Raw genomic sequence first — 12,597 nt, 5'->3', positions numbered from 1 at the left:
ACTGTAGTAGGGTCCACATAGATACTAGTCATGCTGGTGTAGTCTATAGCTGAGCTGGTTAAACTGTAGTAGGGTCCACATAGATACTAGTCATGCTGGTGTAGTCTATAGCTGAGCTGGTTAAACTGTAGTAGGGTCCACATAGATACTAGTCATGCTGGTGTAGTCTATAGCTGAGCTGGTTAAACTGTAGTAGGGTCCACATAGATACTAGTCATGCTGGTGTAGTCTATAGCTGAGCTGGTTAAACTGTAGTAGGGTCCACATAGATACTAGTCATGCTGGTGTAGTCTATAGCTGAGCTGGTTAAACTGTAGTAGGGTCCACATAGATACTAGTCATGCTGGTGTAGTCTATAGCTGAGCTGGTTAAACTGTAGTAGGGTCCACATAGATACTAGTCATGCTGGTGTAGTCTATAGCTGAGCTGGTTAAACTGTAGTAGGGTCCACATAGATACTAGTCATGCTGGTGTAGTCTATAGCTGAGCTGGTTAAACTGTAGTAGGGTCCACATAGATACTAGTCATGCTGGTGTAGTCTATAGCTGAGCTGGTTAAACTGTAGTAGGGTCCACATAGATACTAGTCATGCTGGTGTAGTCTATAGCTGAGCTGGTTAAACTGTAGTAGGGTCCACATAGATACTAGTCATGCTGGTGTAGTCTATAGCTGAGCTGGTTAAACTGTAGTAGGGTCCACATAGATACTAGTCATGCTGGTGTAGTCTATAGCTGAGCTGGTTAAACTGTAGTAGGGTCCACATAGATACTAGTCATGCTGGTGTAGTCTATAGCTGAGCTGGTTAAACTGTAGTAGGGTCCACATAGATACTAGTCATGCTGGTGTAGTCTATAGCTGAGCTGGTTAAACTGTAGTAGGGTCCACATAGATACTAGTCATGCTGGTGTAGTCTATAGCTGAGCTGGTTAAACTGTAGTAGGGTCCACATAGATACTAGTCATGCTGCTGTAGTCTATAGCTGAGCTGGTTAAACTGTAGTAGGGTCCACATAGATACTAGTCATGCTGCTGTAGTCTATAGCTGAGCTGGTTAAACTGTAGTAGGGTCCACATAGATACTAGTCATGCTGGTGTAGTCTATAGCTGAGCTGGTTAAACTGTAGTAGGGTCCACATAGATACTAGTCATGCTGGTGTAGTCTATAGCTGAGCTGGTTAAACTGTAGTAGGGTCCACATAGATACTAGTCATGCTGGTGTAGTCTATAGCTGAGCTGGTTAAACTGTAGTAGGGTCCACATAGATACTAGTCATGCTGGTGTAGTCTATAGCTGAGCTGGTTAAACTGTAGTAGGGTCCACATAGATACTAGTCATGCTGGTGTAGTCTATAGCTGAGCTGGTTAAACTGTAGTAGGGTCCACATAGATACTAGTCATGCTGGTGTAGTCTATAGCTGAGCTGGTTAAACTGTAGTAGGGTCCACATAGATACTAGTCATGCTGGTGTAGTCTATAGCTGAGCTGGTTAAACTGTAGTAGGGTCCACATAGATACTAGTCATGCTGGTGTAGTCTATAGCTGAGCTGGTTAAACTGTAGTAGGGTCCACGTAGATACTAGTCATGCTGGTGTAGTCTATAGCTGAGCTGGTTAAACTGTAGTAGGGTCCACGTAGATACTAGTCATGCTGGTGTAGTCTATAGCTGAGCTGGTTAAACTGTAGTAGGGTCCACATAGATACTAGTCATGCTGGTGTAGTCTATAGCTGAGCTGGTTAAACTGTAGTAGGGTCCACATAGATACTAGTCATGCTGGTGTAGTCTATAGCTGAGCTGGTTAAACTGTAGTAGGGTCCACATAGATACTAGTCATGCTGGTGTAGTCTATAGCTGAGCTGGTTAAACTGTAGTAGGGTCCACATAGATACTAGTCATGCTGGTGTAGTCTATAGCTGAGCTGGTTAAACTGTAGTAGGGTCCACATAGATACTAGTCATGCTGGTGTAGTCTATAGCTGAGCTGGTTAAACTGTAGTAGGGTCCACATAGATACTAGTCATGCTGGTGTAGTCTATAGCTGAGCTGGTTAAACTGTAGTAGGGTCCACATAGATACTAGTCATGCTGGTGTAGTCTATAGCTGAGCTGGTTAAACTGTAGTAGGGTCCACATAGATACTAGTCATGCTGGTGTAGTCTATAGCTGAGCTGGTTAAACTGTAGTAGGGTCCACATAGATACTAGTCATGCTGGTGTAGTCTATAGCTGAGCTGGTTAAACTGTAGTAGGGTCCACATAGATACTAGTCATGCTGGTGTAGTCTATAGCTGAGCTGGTTAAACTGTAGTAGGGTCCACATAGATACTAGTCATGCTGGTGTAGTCTATAGCTGAGCTGGTTAAACTGTAGTAGGGTCCACATAGATACTAGTCATGCTGGTGTAGTCTATAGCTGAGCTGGTTAAACTGTAGTAGGGTCCACATAGATACTAGTCATGCTGGTGTAGTCTATAGCTGAGCTGGTTAAACTGTAGTAGGGTCCACATAGATACTAGTCATGCTGGTGTAGTCTATAGCTGAGCTGGTTAAACTGTAGTAGGGTCCACATAGATACTAGTCATGCTGGTGTAGTCTATAGCTGAGCTGGTTAAACTGTAGTAGGGTCCACATAGATACTAGTCATGCTGGTGTAGTCTATAGCTGAGCTGGTTAAACTGTAGTAGGGTCCACATAGATACTAGTCATGCTGGTGTAGTCTATAGCTGAGCTGGTTAAACTGTAGTAGGGTCCACATAGATACTAGTCATGCTGGTGTAGTCTATAGCTGAGCTGGTTAAACTGTAGTAGGGTCCACATAGATACTAGTCATGCTGGTGTAGTCTATAGCTGAGCTGGTTAAACTGTAGTAGGGTCCACATAGATACTAGTCATGCTGGTGTAGTCTATAGCTGAGCTGGTTAAACTGTAGTAGGGTCCACATAGATACTAGTCATGCTGGTGTAGTCTATAGCTGAGCTGGTTAAACTGTAGTAGGGTCCACATAGATACTAGTCATGCTGGTGTAGTCTATAGCTGAGCTGGTTAAACTGTAGTAGGGTCCACATAGATACTAGTCATGCTGGTGTAGTCTATAGCTGAGCTGGTTAAACTGTAGTAGGGTCCACATAGATACTAGTCATGCTGGTGTAGTCTATAGCTGAGCTGGTTAAACTGTAGTAGGGTCCACATAGATACTAGTCATGCTGGTGTAGTCTATAGCTGAGCTGGTTAAACTGTAGTAGGGTCCACATAGATACTAGTCATGCTGGTGTAGTCTATAGCTGAGCTGGTTAAACTGTAGTAGGGTCCACATAGATACTAGTCATGCTGGTGTAGTCTATAGCTGAGCTGGTTAAACTGTAGTAGGGTCCACATAGATACTAGTCATGCTGGTGTAGTCTATAGCTGAGCTGGTTAAACTGTAGTAGGGTCCACATAGATACTAGTCATGCTGGTGTAGTCTATAGCTGAGCTGGTTAAACTGTAGTAGGGTCCACATAGATACTAGTCATGCTGGTGTAGTCTATAGCTGAGCTGGTTAAACTGTAGTAGGGTCCACATAGATACTAGTCATGCTGGTGTAGTCTATAGCTGAGCTGGTTAAACTGTAGTAGGGTCCACATAGATACTAGTCATGCTGGTGTAGTCTATAGCTGAGCTGGTTAAACTGTAGTAGGGTCCACATAGATACTAGTCATGCTGGTGTAGTCTATAGCTGAGCTGGTTAAACTGTAGTAGGGTCCACATAGATACTAGTCATGCTGGTGTAGTCTATAGCTGAGCTGGTTAAACTGTAGTAGGGTCCACATAGATACTAGTCATGCTGGTGTAGTCTATAGCTGAGCTGGTTAAACTGTAGTAGGGTCCACATAGATACTAGTCATGCTGGTGTAGTCTATAGCTGAGCTGGTTAAACTGTAGTAGGGTCCACATAGATACTAGTCATGCTGGTGTAGTCTATAGCTGAGCTGGTTAAACTGTAGTAGGGTCCACATAGATACTAGTCATGCTGGTGTAGTCTATAGCTGAGCTGGTTAAACTGTAGTAGGGTCCACATAGATACTAGTCATGCTGGTGTAGTCTATAGCTGAGCTGGTTAAACTGTAGTAGGGTCCACATAGATACTAGTCATGCTGGTGTAGTCTATAGCTGAGCTGGTTAAACTGTAGTAGGGTCCACATAGATACTAGTCATGCTGGTGTAGTCTATAGCTGAGCTGGTTAAACTGTAGTAGGGTCCACATAGATACTAGTCATGCTGGTGTAGTCTATAGCTGAGCTGGTTAAACTGTAGTAGGGTCCACATAGATACTAGTCATGCTGGTGTAGTCTATAGCTGAGCTGGTTAAACTGTAGTAGGGTCCACATAGATACTAGTCATGCTGGTGTAGTCTATAGCTGAGCTGGTTAAACTGTAGTAGGGTCCACATAGATACTAGTCATGCTGGTGTAGTCTATAGCTGAGCTGGTTAAACTGTAGTAGGGTCCACATAGATACTAGTCATGCTGGTGTAGTCTATAGCTGAGCTGGTTAAACTGTAGTAGGGTCCACATAGATACTAGTCATGCTGGTGTAGTCTATAGCTGAGCTGGTTAAACTGTAGTAGGGTCCACATAGATACTAGTCATGCTGGTGTAGTCTATAGCTGAGCTGGTTAAACTGTAGTAGGGTCCACATAGATACTAGTCATGCTGGTGTAGTCTATAGCTGAGCTGGTTAAACTGTAGTAGGGTCCACATAGATACTAGTCATGCTGGTGTAGTCTATAGCTGAGCTGGTTAAACTGTAGTAGGGTCCACATAGATACTAGTCATGCTGGTGTAGTCTATAGCTGAGCTGGTTAAACTGTAGTAGGGTCCACATAGATACTAGTCATGCTGGTGTAGTCTATAGCTGAGCTGGTTAAACTGTAGTAGGGTCCACATAGATACTAGTCATGCTGGTGTAGTCTATAGCTGAGCTGGTTAAACTGTAGTAGGGTCCACATAGATACTAGTCATGCTGGTGTAGTCTATAGCTGAGCTGGTTAAACTGTAGTAGGGTCCACATAGATACTAGTCATGCTGGTGTAGTCTATAGCTGAGCTGGTTAAACTGTAGTAGGGTCCACATAGATACTAGTCATGCTGGTGTAGTCTATAGCTGAGCTGGTTAAACTGTAGTAGGGTCCACATAGATACTAGTCATGCTGGTGTAGTCTATAGCTGAGCTGGTTAAACTGTAGTAGGGTCCACATAGATACTAGTCATGCTGGTGTAGTCTATAGCTGAGCTGGTTAAACTGTAGTAGGGTCCACATAGATACTAGTCATGCTGGTGTAGTCTATAGCTGAGCTGGTTAAACTGTAGTAGGGTCCACATAGATACTAGTCATGCTGGTGTAGTCTATAGCTGAGCTGGTTAAACTGTAGTAGGGTCCACATAGATACTAGTCATGCTGGTGTAGTCTATAGCTGAGCTGGTTAAACTGTAGTAGGGTCCACATAGATACTAGTCATGCTGGTGTAGTCTATAGCTGAGCTGGTTAAACTGTAGTAGGGTCCACATAGATACTAGTCATGCTGGTGTAGTCTATAGCTGAGCTGGTTAAACTGTAGTAGGGTCCACATAGATACTAGTCATGCTGGTGTAGTCTATAGCTGAGCTGGTTAAACTGTAGTAGGGTCCACATAGATACTAGTCATGCTGGTGTAGTCTATAGCTGAGCTGGTTAAACTGTAGTAGGGTCCACATAGATACTAGTCATGCTGGTGTAGTCTATAGCTGAGCTGGTTAAACTGTAGTAGGGTCCACATAGATACTAGTCATGCTGGTGTAGTCTATAGCTGAGCTGGTTAAACTGTAGTAGGGTCCACATAGATACTAGTCATGCTGGTGTAGTCTATAGCTGAGCTGGTTAAACTGTAGTAGGGTCCACATAGATACTAGTCATGCTGGTGTAGTCTATAGCTGAGCTGGTTAAACTGTAGTAGGGTCCACATAGATACTAGTCATGCTGGTGTAGTCTATAGCTGAGCTGGTTAAACTGTAGTAGGGTCCACATAGATACTAGTCATGCTGGTGTAGTCTATAGCTGAGCTGGTTAAACTGTAGTAGGGTCCACATAGATACTAGTCATGCTGGTGTAGTCTATAGCTGAGCTGGTTAAACTGTAGTAGGGTCCACATAGATACTAGTCATGCTGGTGTAGTCTATAGCTGAGCTGGTTAAACTGTAGTAGGGTCCACATAGATACTAGTCATGCTGGTGTAGTCTATAGCTGAGCTGGTTAAACTGTAGTAGGGTCCACATAGATACTAGTCATGCTGGTGTAGTCTATAGCTGAGCTGGTTAAACTGTAGTAGGGTCCACATAGATACTAGTCATGCTGGTGTAGTCTATAGCTGAGCTGGTTAAACTGTAGTAGGGTCCACATAGATACTAGTCATGCTGGTGTAGTCTATAGCTGAGCTGGTTAAACTGTAGTAGGGTCCACATAGATACTAGTCATGCTGGTGTAGTCTATAGCTGAGCTGGTTAAACTGTAGTAGGGTCCACATAGATACTAGTCATGCTGGTGTAGTCTATAGCTGAGCTGGTTAAACTGTAGTAGGGTCCACATAGATACTAGTCATGCTGGTGTAGTCTATAGCTGAGCTGGTTAAACTGTAGTAGGGTCCACATAGATACTAGTCATGCTGGTGTAGTCTATAGCTGAGCTGGTTAAACTGTAGTAGGGTCCACATAGATACTAGTCATGCTGGTGTAGTCTATAGCTGAGCTGGTTAAACTGTAGTAGGGTCCACATAGATACTAGTCATGCTGGTGTAGTCTATAGCTGAGCTGGTTAAACTGTAGTAGGGTCCACATAGATACTAGTCATGCTGGTGTAGTCTATAGCTGAGCTGGTTAAACTGTAGTAGGGTCCACATAGATACTAGTCATGCTGGTGTAGTCTATAGCTGAGCTGGTTAAACTGTAGTAGGGTCCACATAGATACTAGTCATGCTGGTGTAGTCTATAGCTGAGCTGGTTAAACTGTAGTAGGGTCCACATAGATACTAGTCATGCTGGTGTAGTCTATAGCTGAGCTGGTTAAACTGTAGTAGGGTCCACATAGATACTAGTCATGCTGGTGTAGTCTATAGCTGAGCTGGTTAAACTGTAGTAGGGTCCACATAGATACTAGTCATGCTGGTGTAGTCTATTGCTGAGCTGGTTAAACTGTAGTAGGGTCCACATAGATACTAGTCATGCTGGTGTAGTCTATAGCTGAGCTGGTTAAACTGTAGTAGGGTCCACATAGATACTAGTCATGCTGGTGTAGTCTATAGCTGAGCTGGTTAAACTGTAGTAGGGTCCACATAGATACTAGTCATGCTGGTGTAGTCTATTGCTGAGCTGGTTAAACTGTAGTAGGGTCCACATAGATACTAGTCATGCTGGTGTAGTCTATAGCTGAGCTGGTTAAACTGTAGTAGGGTCCACATAGATACTGGTCACGCTGGTGTAGTCTATAGCTGAGCTGGTTAAACTGTAGTAGGGTCCACATAGATACTAGTCATGCTGGTGTAGTCTATAGCTGAGCTGGTTAAACTGTAGTAGGGTCCACATAGATACTAGTCATGCTGGTGTAGTCTATAGCTGAGCTGGTTAAACTGTAGTAGGGTCCACATAGATACTAGTCATGCTGGTGTAGTCTATAGCTGAGCTGGTTAAACTGTAGTAGGGTCCACATAGATACTAGTCATGCTGGTGTAGTCTATAGCTGAGCTGGTTAAACTGTAGTAGGGTCCACATAGATACTAGTCATGCTGGTGTAGTCTATAGCTGAGCTGGTTAAACTGTAGTAGGGTCCACATAGATACTAGTCATGCTGGTGTAGTCTATAGCTGAGCTGGTTAAACTGTAGTAGGGTCCACATAGATACTAGTCATGCTGGTGTAGTCTATAGCTGAGCTGGTTAAACTGTAGTAGGGTCCACATAGATACTAGTCATGCTGGTGTAGTCTATAGCTGAGCTGGTTAAACTGTAGTAGGGTCCACATAGATACTAGTCATGCTGGTGTAGTCTATAGCTGAGCTGGTTAAACTGTAGTAGGGTCCACATAGATACTAGTCATGCTGGTGTAGTCTATAGCTGAGCTGGTTAAACTGTAGTAGGGTCCACATAGATACTAGTCATGCTGGTGTAGTCTATAGCTGAGCTGGTTAAACTGTAGTAGGGTCCACATAGATACTAGTCATGCTGGTGTAGTCTATAGCTGAGCTGGTTAAACTGTAGTAGGGTCCACATAGATACTAGTCATGCTGGTGTAGTCTATAGCTGAGCTGGTTAAACTGTAGTAGGGTCCACATAGATACTAGTCATGCTGGTGTAGTCTATAGCTGAGCTGGTTAAACTGTAGTAGGGTCCACATAGATACTAGTCATGCTGGTGTAGTCTATAGCTGAGCTGGTTAAACTGTAGTAGGGTCCACATAGATACTAGTCATGCTGGTGTAGTCTATAGCTGAGCTGGTTAAACTGTAGTAGGGTCCACATAGATACTAGTCATGCTGGTGTAGTCTATAGCTGAGCTGGTTAAACTGTAGTAGGGTCCACATAGATACTAGTCATGCTGGTGTAGTCTATAGCTGAGCTGGTTAAACTGTAGTAGGGTCCACATAGATACTAGTCATGCTGGTGTAGTCTATAGCTGAGCTGGTTAAACTGTAGTAGGGTCCACATAGATACTAGTCATGCTGGTGTAGTCTATAGCTGAGCTGGTTAAACTGTAGTAGGGTCCACATAGATACTAGTCATGCTGGTGTAGTCTATAGCTGAGCTGGTTAAACTGTAGTAGGGTCCACATAGATACTAGTCATGCTGGTGTAGTCTATAGCTGAGCTGGTTAAACTGTAGTAGGGTCCACATAGATACTAGTCGTGCTGGTGTAGTCTATATCTGAGCTGGTTAAACTGTAGTAGGGTCCACATAGATACTAGTCATGCTGGTGTAGTCTATAGCTGAGCTGGTTAAACTGTAGTAGGGTCCACATAGATACTAGTCATGCTGGTGTAGTCTATAGCTGAGCTGGTTAAACTGTAGTAGGGTCCACATAGATACTAGTCACGCTGGTGTAGTCTATAGCTGAGCTGGTTAAACTGTAGTAGGGTCCACATAGATACTAGTCACGCTGGTGTAGTCTATAGCTGAGCTGGTTAAACTGTAGTAGGGTCCACATAGATACTAGTCATGCTGGTGTAGTCTATAGCTGAGCTGGTTAAACTGTAGTAGGGTCCACATAGATACTAGTCATGCTGGTGTAGTCTATAGCTGAGCTGGTTAAACTGTAGTAGGGTCCACATAGATACTAGTCATGCTGGTGGTGATGGTCCCCAGATGTGATGATTTATTCTGCTCTGTTTTATGTACGATCCTTATTTTCTGACTGATTTGAATTTGAAGAGATTTAAGGTTTTCATATTTGATAAAATACAATGTCCATTTCCATGAATCATGATGTCTGGTGTTGATGTAACAACAGGTGGTCTTTTTAATCCACTATCCAGAGTCAGGAACAGATGAAGTTAGGTCTGCTACTGTTCAGTGATTAAATATATATACTTCTGTGAATATATGAACCATTTCCTTCAAAAAATAAACTGCTCACATTCTGGAGATAAACTTTGTAAGGACTGTGTGTGTTTTTGTGTAAATAGTTTCTGAAAAAAGTGTGTCCAGCTCAAACGCTGATTGTTGTTGTAAATGAGGGTTCTAAAAGAGGGTTCTAAATGAGCGTACTAAATGAGGGTTCTAAAGAGGGTTCTAAATGAGGGTTCTAAATGAGGGTTCTAAATGAGGGTTCTAAATGAGGGTTCTAAACGAGGGTTCTAAATGAGGGTTCTAAAAGAGGGTTCTAAAAGAGGGTTCTAAAAGAGGGTTCTAAAAGAGGGTTCTAAATGAGCGTTCTAAACGAGGGTTCTAAATGTGTGTTCTAAATTGAGAGGTAGCCTGACTGCCATTAGGTACCGAGATGAGATCCTCAGACCCCTTGTGAGACCATATGCTGGTGCGGTTGGCCCTGGGTTCCTCCTAATGCAAGACAATGCTAGACCTTATGTGGCTGGAGTGTGTCAGCAGTTCCTGCAAGAGGAAGGCATTGATGCTATGGACTGGCCCGCCCGTTCCCCAGACCTGAATCCAATTGAGCACATCTGGGACGTCATGTCTCGCTCCATCCACCAACGCCACGTTGCACCACAGACTGTCCAGGAGTTGGCGGATGCTTTAGTCCAGGTCTGGGAGGAGATCCCTCAGGAGACCATCCGCCACCTCATCAGGAGCATGCCCAGGCGTTGTAGGGAGGTCATACAGGCACGTGGAGGCCACACACACTACTGAGCCTCATTTTGACTTGTTTTAAGGACATTACATCAAAGTTGGATCAGCCTGTAGTGTGGTTTTCCACTTTAATTTTGTGTGTGACTCCAAATCCAGACCTCCATGGGTTGATAAATTGGATTTCCATTGATTATTTTTGTGTGGTTTTGTTGTCAGCACATTCAACTATGTAAAGAAAAAAGTATTTCATAAGATTATTTCTTTCATTAAGATCTAGGATGTGTTGTTTAAGTGTTCCCTTTATTTTTTTGAGCAGTATATAATATACCCTACTATTTTTTAATATTTAATATGCCATAAACTATTGTTTTTTTAAAGTTTCATTAATTCATTGTAATTAAGTTAATCATTATGACACACCCCTCTCTATTGTCATTGGTTGCACTAATTGCACTGTTCGTCTACATAACCTGGTTCAAGTATTGATAACATCACCCTGAAGAAGGCATAGTGATGCTGAAACGTTGGTAAATACCCAATAAATGACTGGGAGTTTATATATGGAGTGTGCGACTCTCTTTATTTTGATAGTTCATAACTCTTATGTATTTGCCATCTTTTTGTGTTTTTCAGGCAGCCTGGGAAAGAACTGAAAAAACTCACTAAAGAGTCAAGACAGAGACACCAGAAAGACCCAAGAAGACTTGGATGCAGCATCTGAGGACAGAGAGGGATGTTCAGAACTCACTCAGTCTGGTAAGTTGGTGAGGGTAGACTTGGAGGCTGCTTACCTGACATGGAGGAAGTCCCCCCCCCCCCATTATGTTGGAACATCATGTTTATTTGTTTGAATCTTGTCTTTGTTTGTGATCAGGTTAGAAGAGAATGACTCCTCAACCCAAGAGGCCCTGGAGCAGCTGTGATCAGGTTAGAAGAGAATGACTCCTCAACCCAAGAGGCCCTGGAGCAGCTGTGATCAGGTTAGAAGAGAATGACTCCTCAACCCAAGAGGCCCTGGAGCAGCTGTGATCAGGTTAGAAGAGAATGACTCCTCAACCCAGGAGGCCCTGGAGCAGCTGTGATCAGGTTAGAAGAGAATGACTCCTCAACCCAAGAGGCCCTGGAGCAGCTGTGATCAGGTTAGACTCCTCAACCCAAGAGGCCCTGGAGCAGCAGTGAGAGAGCAGCAGTGTGGAAGTATTTGGGGAAATTTAAGGAAGGTTTCCTGGAAAAGAGGATTGACTGTTATGTAAAGGGTCAGAGCCACTGAGAGGACAAAATATTAAGGATACCTTCCTAATATTGAGTTACGCCTGGTCAGTTTGTCATGGAATTAAATGTGTCCTTAATGTTTTGTGTTAATTACATAACCTTCAATCATAAATGTATAATTATTATGAGAGAACCCCCACATCACTAGCTTCTCTTTATTCAACCTGCCATCTACCCACCTGGGGACTGAGGGTTATGAGAGAACCCCCACATCACTAGCTTCTCTTTATTCAACCTGCCATCTACCCACCTGGGGACTGAGGGTTATGAGAGAACCCCCACATCACTAGCTTCTCTTTATTCAACCTGCCATCTACCCACCTGGGGACTGAGGGTTATGAGAGAACCCCCACATCACTAGCTTGCATGTTCTGCAGCCTTGTAAAGATAAGGAGGGGACGACTGGGAGGCAGGTTGGCATTTATTGTCATGAATCTTGCCATGGAGGCAGTTCAGCAAAGTATTCCCTAGCTGGCACAGGCACAAAGTAATACAATCCGATTTAAATCCTAACCTCAACCCTAACCACACTGCTAATCCTTCCCTTAAATTAAGACCATAAAACAACATTTTCCACAGCCAATTCTGACTTTGCAGCTGACATATCTAGAGGAAATCGCACAGTTCTGCCTCCAGGTCAAGATTCATGACAAACGTCAACATGAGACAGGGAGAAGCAATGTAAAAATCAATAACAAAATTGTTTTCACAATTAACATGCTTTTTCTTGTTTCAAGTATGTTTTATTATGAAAAGTACAATATAACCATGTATACTTGTACAACTATGGAGCGTATGTCCACATATAATTATACAATTTGTTTTTCCAACATAAAAGACAAGAAATGATCAAATTGGTATTTTAACGGTGTTATTGTAAGAGTTTAAATGTTTAAACAGAGGATACATCTAAAACAGGATAAAACAAGTGCAGTATGTTGTGAGAATGTTACTTTAACGTCGACTCATAACGTCACACTATAACTTCATGGGAGTCTTGTGGAAAGACTACATGTTGTTTTGGGTGGAT

Source organism: Salmo salar, unplaced genomic scaffold, assembly GCF_965601325.2.
Source record: "Salmo salar unplaced genomic scaffold, fSalSal1 ptg000578l, whole genome shotgun sequence".
NCBI lineage: Eukaryota > Metazoa > Chordata > Actinopteri > Salmoniformes > Salmonidae > Salmo > Salmo salar.
This window is presented reverse-complemented; position numbering follows the sequence as displayed.